At 37.6% G+C, this 21,478-nt stretch overlaps 1 protein-coding gene and 1 non-coding gene across 3 annotated transcripts in view; one reads left to right on the forward strand and one right to left on the reverse strand.

The window, feature by feature from the left end:
- The window catches only part of GRM1 (glutamate metabotropic receptor 1), a 430,251-nt gene that overhangs the window by 281,020 nt on the left and 127,753 nt on the right, over positions 1–21,478 (forward strand). The gene's annotated exons all lie outside the window — the stretch shown is intronic.
- On the reverse strand, positions 1,155–1,227 carry TRNAS-GGA. Its single transcript has one exon. It is a non-coding gene; the product is annotated as a tRNA-Ser (tRNA).

Consider the following 21,478-nt stretch of genomic DNA (forward strand, 5'->3'; position numbering starts at 1 on the left):
CTTTTCACTTTCATGCATTGGAGAAGGAAATGGCAACCCACTCCAGTGTTCTTGCCTGGAGAATCCCAGGGACGGGGGAGCCTGGTGGGCTGCCGTCTATTGGGTCGCACAGAGTCAGACACGACTGAAGCTACTTAGCAGCAGCAGCAGCAGCCTCTTTTATGACTAGGGTAATATAAGTGAACTAAGCTATTTCATCATAAAGCAAATTCTCAGCTACTTTTTTATGACTAGTGTAATAATGAGTGAAGTAATAAAAGGCTCAGGAACCAGGGTTCCAGCTACAGTCCAACTCCTGACTAGTTATATTACATTTAGCAATTTACTTAATACATTTGGTCTCAGCCTCCAAATCCTTAATGGGCCAGATGCTCTCAAATGTCCCTTTGAACTTCGAGATTCTATCTTGGATCTTAAAGGCACCTGGAATATCTCTCTTTTCCCAAGCTAGCCAACTCAGGCTCCAAAAGAAATTATAGTTATTGAAAATGCCCTTTTACTACAGTCAACAAAGGACAAAATGTGATAAGAATGAAAGCAATTAGAAAATGTTTCAAGTGCTTTCATTTCATTTCAGTTCAGTTTAATCACTCAGTTGTGTCTTACTCTTTGTGACCCAATGGACTGCAGCACACCAGGCCTCCCTGTCCATCACCAACTTCTGGAGCCTGCTCAAACTCATGTCCATTGAGTCGGTGATGCCATCCAACCATCTCATCCTCTGTCATCTCCTTCTCCCCCTGCCCTCAATCTTGCCCAGCAGCAGGGTCTTTTCCAAGGAGTCAGTTCTTTGCATCAGGTGGCCAAAGTATTGGAGTTTCAGCTTCAGCATCAGTTCTTCCAATGAATATTCAGGACTGATTTCCTTTAGGTCTGACTGGTTTGATTTTGTAGTCCAAGTGACTCTCAAGAGTCTTCTCTAACACCACCGTTCAAAAGCATCAATTCTTCAGCACTCAGTTTTCTGTATGGTCCAACTCTCACATCTATACATGACCACTGGAAAAACCATGAAAGTAAAAGTGAAAGTGAAGTTGCTCAGTCATGTCCGACTCTTTGCGACCCCATGGACTGTAGCCTACAGGGCTCCTCCCTCCATGGAATTCTCCACCCAAGAGTATTGGAGTGGGTTGCCATTTCCTTCTCCAGGGGATTTTCCCAACTCAGGGATCGAACCTGGGTCTCCTGCATTCCAGGCAGAAGCTTTAACCTCTGAGCCACCAGGGAAGCCCCAAGCTTTGACTAAATGGACCTTTGTTGGCAAAGTAATGTCTCTATTTTGTAATATGCTGTCTAGGTTTATCATAGCTTTAGTAATATAATTTTGTATTATAATTCAGGGGGCAGAATATGGTCTTATTTGTTTTTTATGTTTGTGTGTATCTTACACATGATAGATCTTGACTCTTTCACATTTTTATATGTCTGGAAAAGGAAAATAAAGGCTGAATCACTTCACATTACAAAAGAAATATGGCTTCAAAATGTGACCTTTTCTGTGACTCTTGTGGCACCTTCTGTCTATTTCATCTGGATTGTGAGTTGATCCCACTTTGGACCTACACTTATTCTTCACATGTAAAAAGCTGGCCTTTGTTAATGTATGCATGTGCCAACTGTGGGTTGAGTAGAACTCTGTACTGTGAATAAGAAACTGCCAAGCTGTAGATGTCTACACCAAAAGAGCTGACATTTCAGTGGAGAGGATTGACAGGGTAGCCAATATATCCTGGTGATCAGCACACAAGGTACTAGGGAATCAAGGCCAGAAGTTAAATTTAAGAAATTTGAAAGGATTTTTCATTTCAAGATTAGAGCTAAGAATGCTTTAGGCACTGGCTTCTTTCTGGACTCAAATAGGCCAAGCTCTTTCCTGTCTCAGAGTTATACCTGTGACTGGAGTACTCTTCCTCTGTATCTTCACTTGGTTGGCTTCTTCCATTATCCAAGTTTCAGCTCAAATATCACCTTCTTTAAGGCTTTCCCTGTTTGCCTTATCCACAGGAGTTTCATCTCTGTAACGCGTGTACATGCTCAGCCATGTTTGATTCTTTGAGACGTATGGACTGTAACCTGCCAGGCTCCTCTTCCATGAAATTTTCCAGACAAGAATACTGGAGTAGATTGCCATTTCCTACTCCAGGGGATCTTCCTGACCCAGTGATCGAACCCATCTCTTGAGTTTTCTGAATTGGCAGGCAGATTCTTTACCACTGTGCCACCTGGAAAGCCTATAATGTAATTAACCTAAAACTACTTTTCAACTATTTACAATTATCTACAAAACAGGCCTGGTGTGCTGCGATTCATGGGGTCACAAAGAGTCGGACATGACTGAGCGACTGAACTGAGCTGAACAATTAATTTAGATAGATAACTGAGAGACATGTTCACTTACCTCCTTTTTTGCACCAGAAAAGGTTATGTATTTCTGTCTCTTGACTTGGAGATCAGCCTTATTATTTGCTTAGGCCAATGAAACTTTAGCCAAGTAACACCAGAAGAGATTTGAAGCTCCTTGCATTGTTGGGCTTGTTCTCTTGTGCTTCTGCCATCATCACAAGGAGAGCTTTGACAAATAGCACAACTGCCTTACCCCCAGATCATGTCCATGATGAATATGTAAGGAGCAGACCTGAGCAACAAGGCTAGCATGAAGCAGAGCATCCCAGCAGAGTTGGGCCTAAATCAGTGAAACCCAAACCACCTGCAGATATATGAATGCGAGAAAAAGATTGCAGTTTTAAGCCACTGATTTTTGGGGTGGTTCATTTTAATTTATGATTTACACCTAGCAGAATGTAAAATTCAGCCAGGTACAAGTCCCAAAGTACTTTTGAACTCTTGAGTTGAAAAATTTAAACATACAAGTGATTCTTGGTTTTATGCCACTGAGTAGATAGAAGTTATTTAGGAAAACATCACTCTTGATCTTTAGCCAAAAGGCCAAGAAGCGATGAGGAAAACATCAAATGGACCTTAGGCTACAAAGGCACAAAAAGGTGGAATTTACAGCATTTTTATGCCAGAAAAGGAGCAGGTTCTGCCCTCAGTTGTCATATTTGCATTGTAATTTAAAGTTAGTTTAGCATGTTATTGAAGAGCTTTGAGTTGGCCTGTGGTTTCCATCTCCTGTATTAAATCATGCATCCTTAGAAAAAGACTGGATTAAATTATAGTAATGCATATTTATTGGACACAAGTGATGACAGGCAGAGTTCCAAAAGTTCATCATTCATTTAAGACACTGTAAAGATATGAGATAGAGATATCAATCAGATTTAATAGATAAGAAAATTGAGATTCCAGTCCCTTAAGTGATTTGTCCAAGGTTACAAAGCTTCGAACCTGGGTCTCCTGAATTGCAGGCAGAGTCTTTACCATCTGAGCCACAGGGAAGGTCTTATAAAGCTAGATAGGGACATAGATGAAACTCCACTCAAGCAACATGGTTCCAGGATAGACACGCTTAACACAATGCAACCTTGGAGTATTTCTGGCCCATGACTCATATATTACTCACATATGATACAGACACATCTGGCTTCTCAGTACCGTTTCCTTCAAAAATTCCAAATAGCTCAAAATTGATTTTAAGTACTGCAGTTTTGGCAATTTAAGGTTTGCTAAGTGCAGATGTTCTGAGTGGGTCTGCTCACACTGAGTCTCCATGTTCTGTTTGTTTGAGTTCTGTCCATGAGGACAGGGGAGGCAGCAGATCAATGATCAGCATGTTGGAGATGGGGATTTGGGGGCTCAGAGCCTCAGAGTGAGGTGGGTGGGGATGGCTTGAGAAATCTAATCGTCATATATATAACCTACTCTTCATAATTGTTCAGGAAGTGATTTGAAAATAATAGAATTATTATGGTAATAATGTGAACACAGAATTTTAGTAATAAAGGTGGCAATGACATATTTTTATTTTTAAAAAGGGAAAAAATGGCTTCTCTAAAGCCATAACTTTCTTTAGTGGATACATACAAACATGCTAAGTCGCTTCAGTTGTGTCTGATTCTTTGTGACCCTGTCGCCTGTAGCTCACAAGGCTCCTCTGTTCAGGGATTCTCAAGGCAAGAGTACTGGAGTGGGTTGTAGATGTAGATTGAAAATGTATGTAGATACTGGAAATTTTAGCTTCAGCTTATCTGCTTTTTGGGTCTTCACAGGTGGCTCAGTGGTAAAGAATCCACCTCCCAGTACAAGAGATGCAGGAGACACAGGTTTGATTCCTGGGTTGGGGAGATCCCCTGGGGGTGGAAATGGCAACCCACCCCAGTATTCTTGCCTGGAGAATCCCATGGACAGAGGAGCCTGTTGGGCTACAGTCAACAGGGTCGTGAAGAATCAAACACGACTGAGCATGTATGCATGCACACACAACCTGCTTTTTTCTTAGTGATGGATCAGTTTGTGGGAACAAATACGATATAAAAGTCATGGTCCTGAGCACCTCACCTAATGAAAGAAAATTTAATAATTCACAATGCTTCTTTCAAATCATTTTCTTTTCCACTTTCCATAGTTACAAAATTTTATAGAGGAGATTTTCAAGTCATCTAGACAAATGTCTATTCAATTCTTGAATTTTATCTGATGGGAAATTTTTGTATTTCTGGGAAATAATCTATGCATCATGCATTTGCTTCCCTATCTCAAATCTAACACATAATCCAAACCCTTAACTTCTTTTTTCTTGACTTTCCCCATCACTGTTGATATCACTGCCATCTACCTGTTGCTCAAGTTAGAAAGAGTCATTCTTGTCCCGCCCCTTTATCCTTCACATCTAGTTCATCACCCTGTATTTTTGACTCTGTTTCCAAATATCTCATGGATTTCTTTCTTAACATGCCTATGTGTCTGCTTCCCTATCACAAATTGAGTCCCAGACACCATAATGTGTCATCCATACTGATCCAATAGCCTCTCACTAATTTCTCTCATTCTGTCCCCACAGCTTTTTAATCTGTATCCCTGCAAGTCAGAGTGTTTTTTCTCCCCTTCAGTGTAAATCAAATTCTTTACTCTCTTATGTAAAACCCTCTGTCCTTCAATAGCTTCATGCTGCGTTTAGAAATAGCTATAAACTTGAGCCCTGCATCTTCTGCTATTCTCATCTCTTTGTACAGTGCTTACCTATGATGACCTTCTTTGATTGCATATATATTATTCCCATTACCACTATAAATTGTTTAAGAATTAGTTGATATAATGCTGTGTATTTATTTTATGCTTGATCCTTTGTTAGAATTTGAGAGCAGGGCTCATATTATTTTATTCAATAACATAATACCTGGAAAATATGCTATGTGTATTTAATATTTTAAATGTATGCTGAACAAAATCTATATTTAGAGAATTCTAACCTGTACAAAGTTATCCTTTTATAACTTTAGGATGTATAAACTAAGTTATATTCTTTCATATAGTTATAGATTGTTGTATCCATTTTAATGTGTCTTTGCTCTCACAAACAAATCAACATTGCATTGATCAATGTCTCTTGTGAAAATATTGAGTTTAAGTTGTTTTAGATGTTAAACATTCTGTACATTCTAATTATTTTAAAAAGTCGTTGTCATCTAAATTTCCAAATTTCCAAAAGTTGCCTAATCTGAATAAAATCAATATATACAAAAGTACAAAATGAAAAAGAACTTAATGAATATGCCTTTTTAAAAATTTACCAGTTGACACTTTGCTTTAAGAGAGCTTTACGTTTAAATATCATGCTACTTCAAGACAGCATCTCTATTTGCTTAAGTTTTAGAAACTTAAGGATAACTTTTTAGGATTTTATATATAAAATAAATCAAAGTACTCCAGTTTTATTACTACAGTAAATTCAAGTTCTTAAGTGAATCATTGAAATATTTGTAAGAATGAATACTTTGATTTTGCCAATGTGTCAGCTTTCAGTTAAGTTTTCAATGAGGTGACTGAGGGGACTTCATGTTTAGATATAAAGAAGGAACAGTAAGATTGGAAAGCTCAGTTGTTAACAAGTCTCTGCTGGAAGGGATTTAAAAATTGGATTTTAACAACCAAACTCAACTGACATTGATGGCCTCTGCTAGTTACAAAAAACATAATGAAAAAATGTCCTGGCAGAATGTACTGTTCCTGGAAAAAAAGCCCCAAACTGACAGCCTCTTGTATAGATTTATGAAAAATAGTAAAAAACCTCAAATGAAAATAATGTTAAATGGCAAGTATATTATCTCTCTAGGGGAAAATGTAATGAAAATCAAATGTTTCAGTGCTGTATTAACATTAAGTGAAATGGTGAAGTGAATGATTTTTCTTTATATTTGATTAACATGGACAGGCAGTCCAATAATTTAACCCAGAAGAAAAACAATACAGCATCAGAAACTTTTAGGAAAAAGTTTGCTGAAATAATCTAGATTATCATTTTAATTTGGTATAAAGCCACTGGCTGTTGGCCAAGAGAAGAGTTTCTTTTTAATGAAAAGAGCAGTTTTCTGCAATAATAAAGTTTTAAAGTTTCTTCCCAGAATTTTGGCTGGAGCTCTATGTAACCAGTCCAGTACAATCCCCCTTGGCTTATTCTACTCTTTATTACTTCATTTAACCATTTTGGCATTCAATTATTTTATCACATTTTAAAAGGATCTTAAAGCATACATACAAAATCACATACTTCAATTAGCTTGACTCATGGTGTAGTAGTGTAGTCTTAAGGTACACATACAAAATCACATTGCTTCAATTAGCTCAGCTTATAAATCAAACTGTTTACAACTATTTGTGTAAGCTTTGACATTCTGACTTCTCTATCTATTTTCTGTACTACCAGCTAAAATAGACTTTATTGTACACTATCTCTAAAATACATTTTATTATGTTGCTCTTATTCTTCGAAATTTACTCCATCTCCCACTGCACCTAGCATTAAATGTGAGCATCCTAGCCTAGTGTGCTACCCTTCTGATTATGTTGTCCCAGCCCATGTTTACAGTATAATTTTGGCCTCTCAGCTTTATCACCTCTCCTAGAACCTTACCCAGCCATGTTTTTCCTTTACGTAACTTATCTATACTATCCATTCCTTCTGACTTGTATGTCCCCGCTAGTTGTCTGACTAGATGATTCATACTTTCGCTCCAAGACCCAGCTTGATAGTAACCTCCTCTCACTTGCTTTCTGTGATAGGCAGAATAAACATGAATAAAATAAATAAAGTCCCTGTCCTATCCCTGGAATCTATGAGTATATGACTTAACATGTCGAAAGGAACTTTGCAGATGTTGTTAAGTTGAGGATCTTGAGATAGATTATTCTGGTTTGTCTGAGTGATTTAACTGGGTTTCTAGAAGTGGTCTGTGAAAGAGCTTCCTGTCTGATGGGACAAATATCCTTGACATACACAAGAAATCCACAAGATTTTTGAGTTTGTCCTAGTAGCTCAAACGGTAAAGCATCTGATGCAGGTACAGAAGACCCGGGTTCAGTTCCTGGGTCGAGAAGATCCCCTGGAGAAGGGAATGGCAACACACTCCAGTATTCTTGCCTGGAGAATACCATGGACAGAGGAACCTCACAGGTTACAGTCCATGGGGTTGCAAAAAGTCATACAGGACTGAGTGATTAATAATTTCACTTTCAACCGACATAAAATACTGACATCGTTGACTAAAAGAGACAAAGAGAGTAAAAAGTGAAAGAAAACTGTCAAGGTGACAAAATTTAACAGGTAGGAAATAGGCAGATCAATTTTTCCAGCTGCAAACAAGTCCTGTACTTCATACAAAAGGAAGGATATCTCTGAGGGCAAAGAGCCTCAAGACAAGAAGGCAGAACCTTGAACCACTGAGGATTACTCTCAGGCCTTGAGACCTGTGTGGTTTACCAGCTAGATTTTGAATTTGTTTCCTTTCCATTTTTTTTCTCTCTCTACTTTTTTTTAAATGGGATGGTTATGACTGGTACTCTATGTATGTCCAACTATTGTATTTTGGGAGCAGATAACTTGTTTTCTAATTTCACAGGTTTACAGATGCAGAGGAATTTTGCCCCAGAATGGATCAGTTCCTATTCATACCTGATTTAGATGACTTAAATGACCAGAACTGGGAATTTTGAGCTGATGAGATTTCTATGAGAGTTTAGACTTAAGTTGATGCTGTTAATGGGCTGAAACTTTTAGAGATGCTAGAATGGAGTGGATAATTTTACATGTGGGTTGATGTGAAGTTTCATTAATATGTACCAGAAGGCAGGTTGTGTTAGACAGAATAATGGCCCCCTAATAACTCCTACATCTAAATCTCCTGAACCTGTGAATACATTATGTCACATGGCAAAGGGTAATTAATATTTCACATGGAATTAAAGTTGCTAATCAGATGAATTTAAGATCAGATTTTTGCCTTAAATCACTTTCTCTAATATTGAAATTATATTATGTCATTTCTTTGTTTGTGTTTATTTGGTGTGCTGTTGCACATCTTCTTATTTTCAATTTTTTAAAAAAATGTATTTTAGGTGAATTGTGTTATTTAGCATAATTTTAATTCTTTCTCTGGAATTCAGTTTAATATATTATTTTTATTATAATCTGTGGGTTAAGTCAATATTCCTTAATTGAAATGACAAATATATTTAGTCCAATTTATGCCATGTTATTATGTTGTCATTTTATACTTTTTAAATCCTCTCACTGGGTGTTTTCTTTGCTTTGATTTTTTTAGTGTGGGTGTGTGTATGTGGGTGTGCGTGTGCAGTTCTGATATTTAGGAAAGTTTCCATCATTATTTAAGAGCTGATTTTGTGTTTTATTTCTAAAGTTTAATTGTTTTTTCAAGTATGACCTATATATAAAAGAACATATGAGATGTGCACAGCTCAGTAAATTTTTAAAAAGTGGAAACACTCATTTAATTATTGCCAAGTTGAGGAAATTGAATGTCCCTAGCACCTATGAAGTCCCCTTATACCCTCTCCAATTTTCTACCACACTTCTAAATATAACTATGATTCTGACTTTTAGGACCATAGATCATTTTTTGTTATTTGGAATTGTACATAATCTGAATTATATAGAATTTATTCTTTTATGTTCTTTTGTTCACTGTTATGTTTATGAGATTCATCTGTTATTGCACATAGAATAGTTGGCTTATTCCCATTGCTCTGTGGGATTCACTTGTACAGCTCTAATAGCATTTATTTCCTTTACTTTTGATGGACATTTAAGATGATTATAGTTCTTGATTCTTAGAGACACTTTGTTGAGAACATTCTTGTTCCTTTTTTATGATGCGCATATGTATACACTTCAGTTGAGTGTGTAACTGTGAGTAAATTCTTTTGCATAGTTTACAAATATGTTCAATTATAAGATTTTATGTGTAATTTCCTGATAGCTTTTATCAATAAAAGTATTTTTTCTCGATTCCATTTTCTGTTTATGTGTGCATTTTAAATCTTGAACAAATATTAAGCTTTATGCAATAAATTTTTCAACATCTATTTAGATAATAATATGAATTTTCTCCCTATATCTGTTATTATGGTGTATTACACTGATTGCTTTTCAAAACTTAAGCCATCTCTAATAAATCAGATAACCAAGATGCAATGAAAAAAATTCTTAGAAACATATAAGCTACTGGAATTGACTCAAAAAGAAATATAAAATCTGAACAAACCTATAGTAAGTAAAGAAATTAAATCAATAGTCAAAACTACCCAACAAAGAAAAGTCTGGGACAGCATGGCTTAACTTATGAATTCTACCAATCCTTTAAAAAAGAATTAACACCAAATCATTCTCAAAACTCTTCTGAAATTGAATGAATTTCTAACATTCTATGAGACCAGAATTAACATGATGTGAATTTAGTTGTAGTTACTGATATGCTTCCCCTTCATGAATCACAGCCTTGTTATGACGAAGGGGCTTGTGTAACTCAATGGAGCTATGAGCCATGCCATGCAGGGCCAGCCAACATGGGTAGGTCATCATTTGTAGTTTTGACAAAATGTGGTCCACTGGAGGAGGAATTGACAACCCACTCCAGTATTCTCACCTGGAGAACTCCAGGGAATGTATGAAAAGGCAAAAAGATATGATGCTGGAAGAGAGCCCCCCAGGTCAGAAGGTATCCAATATGTTACTGGGGAAGAGGGGAGGGCAATTACTAATAGCTCCAGTAAGAATGAAGTGGCTGGGCTAAAGCAGAAATGATGCTCAACTGTGCTTGTGTCTAGTGTTAAAAGTGAAGTCTGACACTGTATTCATTGGTAGGACTGTTGCTGAAGTTGAAGCTCCAATACTTTGGCCACCTGATCCCAAGAGCTGACTCAATGGAAAAGACTCTGATTGTGGGAAAGATTGAAGGCAAAAGGAGAAGGGCATGGTAGAGAATGAGACGGTTACATAGCATCACCAACTCAATGGACATGAATTTGAGCAAACTCTGGGAGATGATGGAGGGCAGAGGAGCCTGGCATGCTATGTACATGATGTGCTCTGTACATGGGGTCACGGAGAGTTGGACACGACTGAACAACAACACTGATGTTTTTGGAATTAGTGCCATCACTTTGTTTTATGCTTGCTATTTGTCCTACGTTTCCAATGTTCTCCCTTGATCCTGCTTTTCTGCCTTCTATTAGATTGCTTAGGAGTTGATTTTTTTGAAAGAGTATTGAATCCTGTTTCTAGGCTTCCCAGGTGGCACTAGTGGTAAAGAATCTGCCTGCAATGCAAGAGATGTAAGAGACACACTTTCCATCCCTGGGTCAGGAAGATCTTCTGGAGGAGCGCATGGCAACCCACTCCAGTATTCTTGCCTAGACAATCCCATGGACAGAGGAGCCTCGTTGGGCTATGGTCCACAGGGCCACAAAGAGTCGAACACAAGTGAAACATCTTAGCATCCATGCCGTCTTGTTTCTACCATTTTCCTCAGAATAGGATCTTTGACTCTTTTGCTTTCAATCATTTTATGTCATCACACATTTAGAATTTCTAATAGCATAAAAATAGGTTTTTAAATATAGTTTTAGAATAACTGTCTTTTAAAAGGAAAATTTAATGTATATTTAATATAAATTTAGTATTCTTGGGATGTACGTGTGTGTGTGCGTGTGTGTATATGTATATGTGTGTTATAAGCTGATCTCGGTAGGTTTATTATTTTGATGAGGATTCAGGGTTCCCTAGATTTTGAAAAGATCTGTAAATATTGACTTCTCATGGCATTCCATTTGGAGTCCAAGGGTTTTAAATAATCTTAGGCAGTTTTTATGATAATTTCTGTGCTTATGGCTCCTGTACCATACAGGCTGTGTAAATTTAGACAGCACACATGTGCAATGTGACTTTTCCCTGTTGTGTTTTCTGTCGTAGGCCCTGGACTGATCTGAAGCCTCCTCAGTCTGATGTGCAAAACTTTCAGTCCCTCTGTGGTATTTTGCAGCCCATCAAAGCTAAGCTCCCAGCTTCATGCTAGGGTGTCAGCTTCACACTCTGACTTGCATGGTTCAGGAAACAATCATTCACATCACCAAATGGATGTTGGAAATGACTTTCAGTTCCCTCGTTTACAGAGGCCAAATCCTTATGGACTGCTCATTACCGCATGTGTATCATTTAGCTTTGGTTCTTCTCATCTTTTCTAGCACCTGAGAATTACTTTTTTGCTTTTTGGTTTCATTTTATTGTGTATTTCTAGATAATTGCAGTAAGACAAATATCCATATCAAATTAGTTGACCACGTTGTATGGAGTTTTAGCAATTAAATTAAAAAAATCTACTTTAATGATAAAAAAATGTGTCATAGTTTGAAAAACCTAGGGTGAATTAGCAAGTCATACAGCTATTGATTCAATTTGGTAAGAACATTCTTTCCTTCACATTGTAGAATCTAGAAACTTTAGATAAGGATAATTTGTACTGGTCTGTTAAAAGAATTCATTACTGAAGTTACTAAACTATTGGACTTGCTTCTGCAAAGCCACAAATTGGTGTGCTTTGACCTTTTGTTCATGTAAGAAAAATAGATCCTTTTTTTAAAAAGATCTGCAAGAGATCCTGACAGCACGGTTTCAGCTCAGACTATATGAAAGCAGCGCTGGAAAACTAGCCCTCTATATGTGTACTGCTCACTTTCCCAACAATGTGGATTTCCTATGTTCATTTCTTAGTCCTTCTTTCTCCCTTCCTCCCTCTCTTCATTTGTTCTTTCTTTCCTTCCACAAATATTTAGTGAGGACGCAAAGTTACATTACCTGTAGCACTGAAAATTATTCTTGTTGCCTGAGGTGTCTCCTCTGGGAATTCCATTCTAGTCGTCCCATGACCCTGCAACTCAAGAAACCGCCTATCCAAAAACAATTGCCGAGAGTAACCCAAGATCTTCATAACTCATTCTTTCTTTACTTCCGCTTTATAAACCTCTCATTCATTATTATTTATTACACCTATTTCTCTGCCTCCGTGTATACTCGTGTGCCCTTTCCCATGCGATGTAACATCAAATGTGATTGGAGTATCCATTACCTTCCATCAGGGAATATTTCTTTTTTCTTTCCTCCACAGACATGTGCATAGCTCTTGTTTCAGCCCATAGTTTCTAAGCAGACAACAACCCCAGGATGGCTTTAGAAACAGAGGCCACTGTAAATAAATGGTAATGAAAATTTCAGTGATGTGAGGAAACCTGTTGGATAAGCTGACTCTTAACTCCAGTAAAGTAAGAAACCAGTGTTCCAGATTCCAGTCAAACCTTGCAGAATCGAAGTTACAAATGGCTGTGTTCTGATCTAGTCCCCTGGAATCCTATTGCCAATAGCTTGCGGTAACACAAGTCAATTTTGGAGCCATACTGAGATTCCACAGAACATGATTCTAAGATTTTTCTGGAGGCACTTGGATAGCTCTGTGGTTTGAACAGTGGTGTATTTTTAGGCTCACAGTTACAAAAAAAGACAGTGTTCTAGATGAGGTACAAATAGCAGCTACAACTTGCTCTAAATCCCTGATTTCTCCAGTTTTGCTCTCAGGAGTCACTCGTCAGCCTAGGTAATCAAAATGAGACCACCTTCATATCAACTTTATTTCCTAATAAGCACTTAAGAAAACTGAAAATATGTAAAACTTTATGATATCTTAGACAGTAGCAAATATATGTTGTTGCTGTTCAGTTGCTAAATCATGTCCAACTCTTTGAGACCCCATCGACTGCAGCACACCAGGCTTCCCTATCCTCCACTGTCTCCCGGAGTTTGCTCAGGTTCATGTCCATTGAGTCAGTGATGCTATCCAACCGTCTCATCCTCTGCTTCCCTCTTCTCCTATATAGCAAGTATATAGTAGACAGCTGAAGAACAAAAAATATCTATTCATGTCTCTTCTGATCTGATAAATGAGCCTACATTTTCTGTGGCAGGTGGGTGGCATTCAGCCACAGCTGCGTGCTCCTACCTCAGGACCTTTGTGCCAACTGCCTAAAGCCTTCTTCCCCTCTGGTCTTCACACAGCTCAGATCTCAGCATAAGGGTTGTCTCTTCAGAGATGTTTCCTTGGCCACCCAATGCTTTCTCTGGCTACCCAAAGTAAAATGGTGACCTCTTCATTCATATCATTTGATTCTTCAAAAATTCTCTGCCTAAATTGCATCACCACATGAAAATTTTTTGAATTCTTTGTCGTTTGAGTATCCTTTCTCTCCCTCAATCCACACATGAATTTATATTCTTAGTAATATTTATTGGATAACAGATATAAATTCTGTCTTGTTGATTACAGGGTATTTCTTATTTCTGTAAATATTCCTGATGTAGTTCTTGGAGGAGGTGAAGTCATTTAGAAATAGTCTGGGGGTTGGGAATGGTCGTAAGGGGCTCTTTTGGACCTTGCTTCTAAACTTTGGTAAATGAGACCAGAAAAGCATTTAATCTACAGCAAATTTTCTGTTAACTACTGAGGCAAGAACTTTCTTAGTACTTTAGGTGACTCCATGTGAACCATGATGTGTTCTATTCTAGCTACTGAAGTGAAGTCGCTCAGTCGTGTCTGACTCTTTGCGACCCCATGGACTGTAGCCTACAAGGCTCCTCAGTCCATGGAATTTTCCAGGCAAGAGTACTGGAGTGGGTTGCCATTTCTTTCTCCAAGGGATCTTCCCAACCCAGGGATTGAACCCGGGTCTCCCACACGGCAGGGAAACGCTTTACCGTCTGAGCCACCAGGGAAGCCCTGAGAATAGTTACTATTCCCAACTCTGTGTGACCTCCAGGCACTATTCCCTCCAATCCTTTTGGTTGTTTCTTTGGCCTTAGGTAATTTTATCACCTGCACTAGCTTTCTAATATCCAACAGAATGCTTTTGGGGAAAGCATTGCAGAGTGTTCTATCCCAACAACTCTCCCTTCTCAGTACTTTGCTCTGTGAACTCTGGCCATGTTGCTTCCCCTGACTCCCAGCTCTTTCCACTTAACTCAGTGACTCCACTGGACTGTGCATGAGTCCGTTCCTTCCCTCTCCCCATCTCCCTCTGTGATTTGGACACCTCCAGGCATTAAGACCAAACAATTGTAGGGCTCATCTCATTTGGTGTTCACTTTCCAGAGACCACTGTCCTTCATAATCCAATGTAAAAATGTCTTGAGAGCCATTGTTTTATATATTTGGTCCAATGTTTGGGGTTTTCAAGACATAAGAGTAGATTTGCTACTTGTTACTTCAGTGTGGCCAGAAGTAGGAGCCCCACATATGAATTTAAATTTAATTTGAAGAATAAGAACATTTCTGGTTTTATTAATTAATGTTCTCTCAGGATCTGATAGTGCTTGACACTAAGTAGGATATCACAAATATTTATTAAATGAAATAATGCAACTGATTTGAATCAGTTAATATTAAAAGATCTGAATTTATATTTCAATGAATCCAAATGTACTCTAAATGAACTACTGTAGGTGGAATGTAAAATTGAAAGTACTCTGTAAATATATACTATCTTTGTTTTAATTTTCTTGTATTATTAGAATGATTTACTAAATTATAGACATAACTCAACTTATTACTATATCCTTAAGAACTTGAAGCTGAGGGACCTAAAGCATTCACAGATACACATCTGATTATAGTGTAAAAGCAGCCCAATATACTGCTCAAATTCAAATAATTGCAAATATAAACTATAAATCTGTTTTTAAATTCATAGAATTTATTGAAAGTATTTTGGTCTGTCCTGGGGATGTTTTGTACTTTTTGATGCTTCTTAGCATGCGATTATCTCTTCTTGAGAAAGAAAAAGTAAAGTGATTCAAATATATAAACCATGTAACAATGACTTTCATAAAAAATAACTTTTTATTTACAAAATAATAACATTTAATTTCAATTATGGATATTTTAGAACTAAACAATAATCATTTAAATAACCTTTAGCTCATCTAACAGGTCGGAAGTTCAGAACTAATCCTGAATTTCAGAGAAAATGTCACACATGTTGTAGTTAGTGGCTGGTAGATTAACAACTGACTTCCCTGTTGGCTCAGATGGTTAAGAATCTGCCTGCAGTGCAGGAAACACAGGTTCGATCCTGGGTTGGGAAGATCTAGGATGACAACCCACACCAGTATTCTTACCTGGAGAATTCCATAAACAGAGGAGCCTGCCAGGCTACAGTGCATGGGTTCGTGAAGAGTCGGACACGAGTAAGTGACTAACATTTCCACTTTCTTCTCTTAAAAAAAATGAAACAAAGTAGAACAATAAAGTCTTGATTTGTAGTGGTTGCCCATTGTTAAGGGTTAAACTGTGCCTTCTTAAAAGATTTGTTGAATAGGTTGAATACTAATCCTTAATACCTCAGAATGTGTCCTTATTTAGGAATAGAGTTGTTGCAAGTGTGTAGTGATGGTGAATTTATCCTGGAGCAGGAGGAGAAGGGGATGACAGAGGATGAGATGGTTGTATGGCATCACGACTCAATGGACATGGGTTTGGATGGATTCCGGGAATTGGTGATGGAAGGGATGCCTGGCGTGCTGCGGTTCATGGGGTTGCAAAGATTCAGACACGACTGAGAGACTGAACTGAACTGAACTGAGAGTAGCCTTTAATACAATATAACTGATGACTTTATAAGTGGAGAAGAGAGACAGAAGCACAGACACACATAGGGGAATAGCAGAGGCAGGGATTGCAATGCCGCAGTTGCAAGCTAAGGCATGCCATGGATTGATGGTGATTGCCAGAAACTCAGAAGAAACAAAAAAGGATTCTACCTAGAGTTTCAGAGGAAGCATGGCTACAGGGGACCATGATTTCAGACTTCTAGCTTCCAGAACTCTGAGAGAATATATTTCTGTTGTTTTAAGCCACTTAATTTACAGAACTTTCTTATGGAATCTGATATATGCATGAAGTAAGTACTTTCATTATGGCCAATTTCAACCTACTGACATGAAGTCATTTAGTCCAGATCTAGGAAAAGATGTTGACAATGGGTTCCTGCCAGCGGGTATGAGTAACCTCTAGCATACCACTGATCGTAGCATTTTCTATGGATTCTTGAATATAAATTAGTTCACAGAGTCTTTTATCCATTAATCCATTTAGCAAATGTATAATGAACACTACTATGAATCAAGAACTAGTTTAAATTCTTATATTGATATAAGTGGACAAAAAAGATAAAAAACTTCTCTGCCTATGTGGCACTTCCATTTTACCAGAAGGACTTAGAAAATATATTTATATGGTATGTCCGATAGTGATATTTTAAGGAGAAAAGGGGAATAGAAAAGAATAGAGAGAAAGATCCCAACTTTAAATAGGGAAAGACGTCTATGAGAATGTGATATATGAGCAGACTTGAAGAAAGTGAAAGAGAAAGCTATGCAAATATTCAAGTTATGAGAATTCCAGAATTCCAGACAGAAAAAATGCTGGTGCAAAGATCCTAAGGCCAGGCTATATCTCTGGCTCATTGAAGAACAGCAAGGTGGCCAGGGTGGCTAGAATAGAATAAAAGGTAGACTTGTGGAAATGAGAAAGTTTAACAGGGCTCAGAATAAGCAGGGTTTTTTAAGGTACTCTTTAAAAGGTTTGGAGTGAGATGAAAAGGCACTGGTTTGCTGTAAGCAGGGGACTGCCAGGATCTGGTTTATGCTCTAATCAGAATCAGTCTGCCTTCTTATTGCATTCTTTTTCTAAATTCTCTTGCCTCCCTTCAGTTGGTTCTTAACAATTATCTGGGAAACTGAAGCCTCTCACTCAAACAGCATAGGAGCCAAAAAAAGAAAGATTCAGCAGCAGTAACACTGCCAGGGATTTAAAACAGGGAGCGAAGAATTGTCGTTTCATTCTGTAGAATTTTGCAAGCTTCCCAACAAAATGAAAAGACTCTGCTGACAGTCATGGCTTCATTTACCATAAGCATTGAGATGGAGTTTTTGAGGTGTCCTTTTTTGGAACTGTTGCAGTAGCAAAGTCTTTATCTTAACATTTTCCAAAGCATAAAGGATAGAGAGATCTTCTAGAACGGTTCTTCTCAAACTCTCTTCTTTTTTTTTCAAGCCCCAATCTAGTACGGATTGTACTTTGATAAAATACAAAAAAGGTAAATTGCTAAGAAATTAAATACAGCATCAGTTCAGTTCAGTTCAATCGCTCAGTCATGTCTGACCCTGCCACTCCATGAATCTCAGCACGCCAGGCCTCCCTGTCCATCACCAACTCCCGAAGTTCACTCAAACTCACGTCCATCATGTCGGTGATGCCATCCAGCCATCTCATCCTCTGTCGTCCCCTTCTCCTCCTGTCCCCAATCCCTCCCACCATCAGAGTCTTCTCCGATGAGTCAACTCTTCGCATGAGGTGGCCAAAGTACTGGAGTTTCAGCTTTAGCATCATTCCTTCCAAAGAACACCCAGGACTGATCTCCAATACAGCATAAGTGAAGTCGCTCAGTCATGTCCGACCCTTTGCAACCCCATGGACTGTAGCCTATCAGGCTCCTCCATCCATGGAATTTTCCAGGCAAGAGTACTGGAGTGTGTTGCCATTTCCTTCTCCAGCATAAATACAGCATAAAGACATGCAAATACAAGCCAGGCATATTAGATTAGATTCAACAGGCATAAAATACCATGTCCGTAAATATAATAAAATAAATTAGAAAATAAAGAATTACAAAAAAATTTGTTATTCATTGAAACTGTGTGCCTAGATGACTAGTAGAGAAAATTACTATTATACTTGTAACTTTTAATATCCTATAATTATAAATAAACAAGAAGTTGTAAGCAAAGTAGAGACTCCATATGTTAAATTCTTATGTGCACACTTTGAACAAAACCCATGCTTATCAATATTTTAAAAATTTTAATGGTAAATGAGTTTATTAAATTGTATATCTCAGTTGGATAAACAAAGATGCTTCCATATGATTATGCATGTATAAACTGCTTCTTTATTTTTTCTCAATAAAATTCCTTGTAGAATAACCAGCCTCACAAAAGTCTATTGATTAAAATAGAATAAGAAATTTTATAGCAATTTCAGCAAGTTTTGAATATTTATTTTAAATTTTGGAATCGAGTAAAGTGAGTGATGATGTATTTTCAAAGGTCATTCTTAATCCTTTATCAGTAGCCAGTTCCAATAATTTACCCCATAATTTTTTGGTTCAATTTAAGTTATCTTTTGCTGAAATATGTGAATTCTGGATACATTAATTTTTTACATGAAGATTTTTAAATGAATGATAACTTTAGTATTATTCCATCTGCTATGGACTGAATTGAATATCTGCAAATTCATCTCTTGGAGCTCTAACCTCTGATGTGACTGTATTTGGAGATGGGGCCTTTAGGGATTTAAGTAAGGTTAAATAAGGTCATAAGAGTGGAGCCCTGATCCAATAGGATTAGTGTCCTCGTTAGAAAAAGCACCAGAAAACTTGTTCCTTCTCACTGTGTCTCTGTTTATGCCAAAGAAAGTCCATGTGATTGCATAGTCAGCAAGCCAGGAAGAGGGTGCTCAGCAAAACTGAATCCACTGGAACCTTGATCTTGGACTTCTATTCTCCAGAATTGTGAGAAAATTAATTTCTGTTGTTTAAGCCACCAGTTCTCAGCTATGGTATTTTGTTAGGTAGTCCAAGGAGAATAAAGCAATCAAATTCATAGTGTTTGCTGACAACACTTTGCAGATGATAATATCAAGATCATTTTTTTACTCACTGATCATTATTTTAAAGTTAAAACTGTGATACAGTGCAGGAGACCCAAGTTCGATTCCTGGGTATCAGAAAAATCCCCTGGAGAAGGAAATGGAAACCTACTCCAGTATTCTTGCCTGGAGAATTCCATGGACAGAGGAGCCTGGTGGGCTACAGTCCATAGGGTCGCAAAGAGTCAGACACGGCTGAGCAGCTAACATAGCAATCTACAAAAACACCTGTTCTTTACAGTTTCTAACTTTTAATTTTGCTCTTTAATCTTAGCTTTCCTTTGGAAAAATAATTGAATTATTGCTTTTCATAGAAATATAAAGGTAAGGCAATGGCACCCCACTCCAGTACTCTTGCCTGGAAAATCCCATGGACGGAGGAGCCTGGTAGGCTGCAGTCCATGGGGTTGCTAAGAGTCGGACACGACTGAGTGACTTCACTTTCACTTTCACTTAAGTGTATCCAAAGTATCAGTCAATACAGCAAGTCAGACTTTCCTATTAATATGTTTAAATGTCAGAGCAAACCTTATTTTTTATCCTGAAGAAACAAAGTGCTTATTTTGCAGTTTAGACACTCCTGACACAATTTTTTTCTTCAATACCAAAAATAGCTGTTTATGGTCAGATTCCATATTACCATAACTGGCTGTGTGGGGGAAAAAATTAAAAAATCTCCAATTTGTAGTTTTTACTGGTTTACTTGAAGTATGTATCATCATTGTTGATGATTTTAGTCTATGAAGACAGTTTTCAGAAGAGAAATGAAAACAGTCAGTTCTGAGAAGCCAATATAGGTTCTTACATAACTCAAAATTTATGCTATGTCACAAGCGTTGTTTACTTCAGCTGACTTTTTTTAAAATCAAGACTCTCAATGAGGGAAGCATTGCACTGATTTGCATTCTCTCACAAGGGACATAACTTAGGTAAGTACTTCCAAATGTTTTCCTGATGCTGACAGCTGCAGCATCAGAACATACCTTTATATAAAGCATAAACTGTCAACCACATTTGGGGATAAAACAATTCTTCATATTTTATAAAATTTAGAGCTACTTGTACTTCTCAGCCATAAAGCTGAAAGAGAATTTAAATCAGAACAGAGATTTCTTTCTTCTAATTTTTATCATTTTCAAACCACACATATATTAAAAGAACTGCCACAAAAACAATATTTGCACATTCATCAACTTACAGTGAAAGAATGCTGTGTCAGTTTTTATTCAGGGAGTTAGTCTTCCACACCATTAGGCAGTTTGGGAAATCATCAAGCTATGATGGTATCAGAAAGTAGACCCTGAATTACCTTCTTTATCAGAGTCATCGAACATTTCTAAGCAATCGCAGTCCTTCACTAATGTCTTATCAACTATATACATATATAATTTTTGGCAATTGCAAATGCCATTTCATATAAAACCTATGAAACACTAATATTTATACATGGACTATTGAACATATGCTTTTATCAGATTTTGAATTTAAAGTACATTAACTAAACTAGCACAAGTTTCTTTTTCCTTCTTCACAATTTCATGGAAAGAAGACATGTTCTTACTTTAGATCTTAGCAACTTCACCATACAATTTTTTAATTTCCTTATTAAGTTGAGAACTTTCACCTTTTCACTTAAAGGAAGCATTTTATGCCTTCTCTTTGGTATACTCAATTGCCAATATCACCACTCTTGGACTTTGAGGCCATTATTATTAATAAATTAAATAAAGGTCATTTGACCACAAGTAATATCTCAGTAGTCAATCTGATAACTGAGACAAGATGGCTACTAAGTGACTAACAGGTAGGACATCCTGGAAAAAGGGTAATTCACACCTTGGGCTCAGTGGAGCAGGACCTCCAGAGAGTTCATCATTCTGCTCAGGTGTTCAGCCATATCTGTTTGCGACCCCATGGACTGTAGCCCACCAGGCTCCACGTCCATGGGATTTCCCAGGCAAGAATGCTGGAGTGGGCTGCCGTTCCCTCCTCCAGAGGATCATCTGGACCCAGGGATCAAAACTGCATCTCTTTCATCTCCCACACTTGGCAGGAGGATTCTTTAGCACTAGCCTGAGAAGCCATGATACTCAGAACAGCATGCAATTTAAAACCTATAAATTGTTTACTTTTTGAAGTTTTCATTTAATATTTTCAGACCACGTTTGACTGTGGAAAACTGAAACAAAGGAAAGCAAAATTGTAGAAAAGGGTGCTGGGGAGGGGTGTGGGGTGTGGGAGAGTGGGTACTACAA

The sequence above is a fragment of the Oryx dammah genome, unplaced genomic scaffold (genome assembly GCF_014754425.2).
Source record: "Oryx dammah isolate SB20612 unplaced genomic scaffold, SCBI_Odam_1.1 HiC_scaffold_4, whole genome shotgun sequence".
NCBI classification, from domain to species: Eukaryota; Metazoa; Chordata; class Mammalia; order Artiodactyla; family Bovidae; genus Oryx; species Oryx dammah.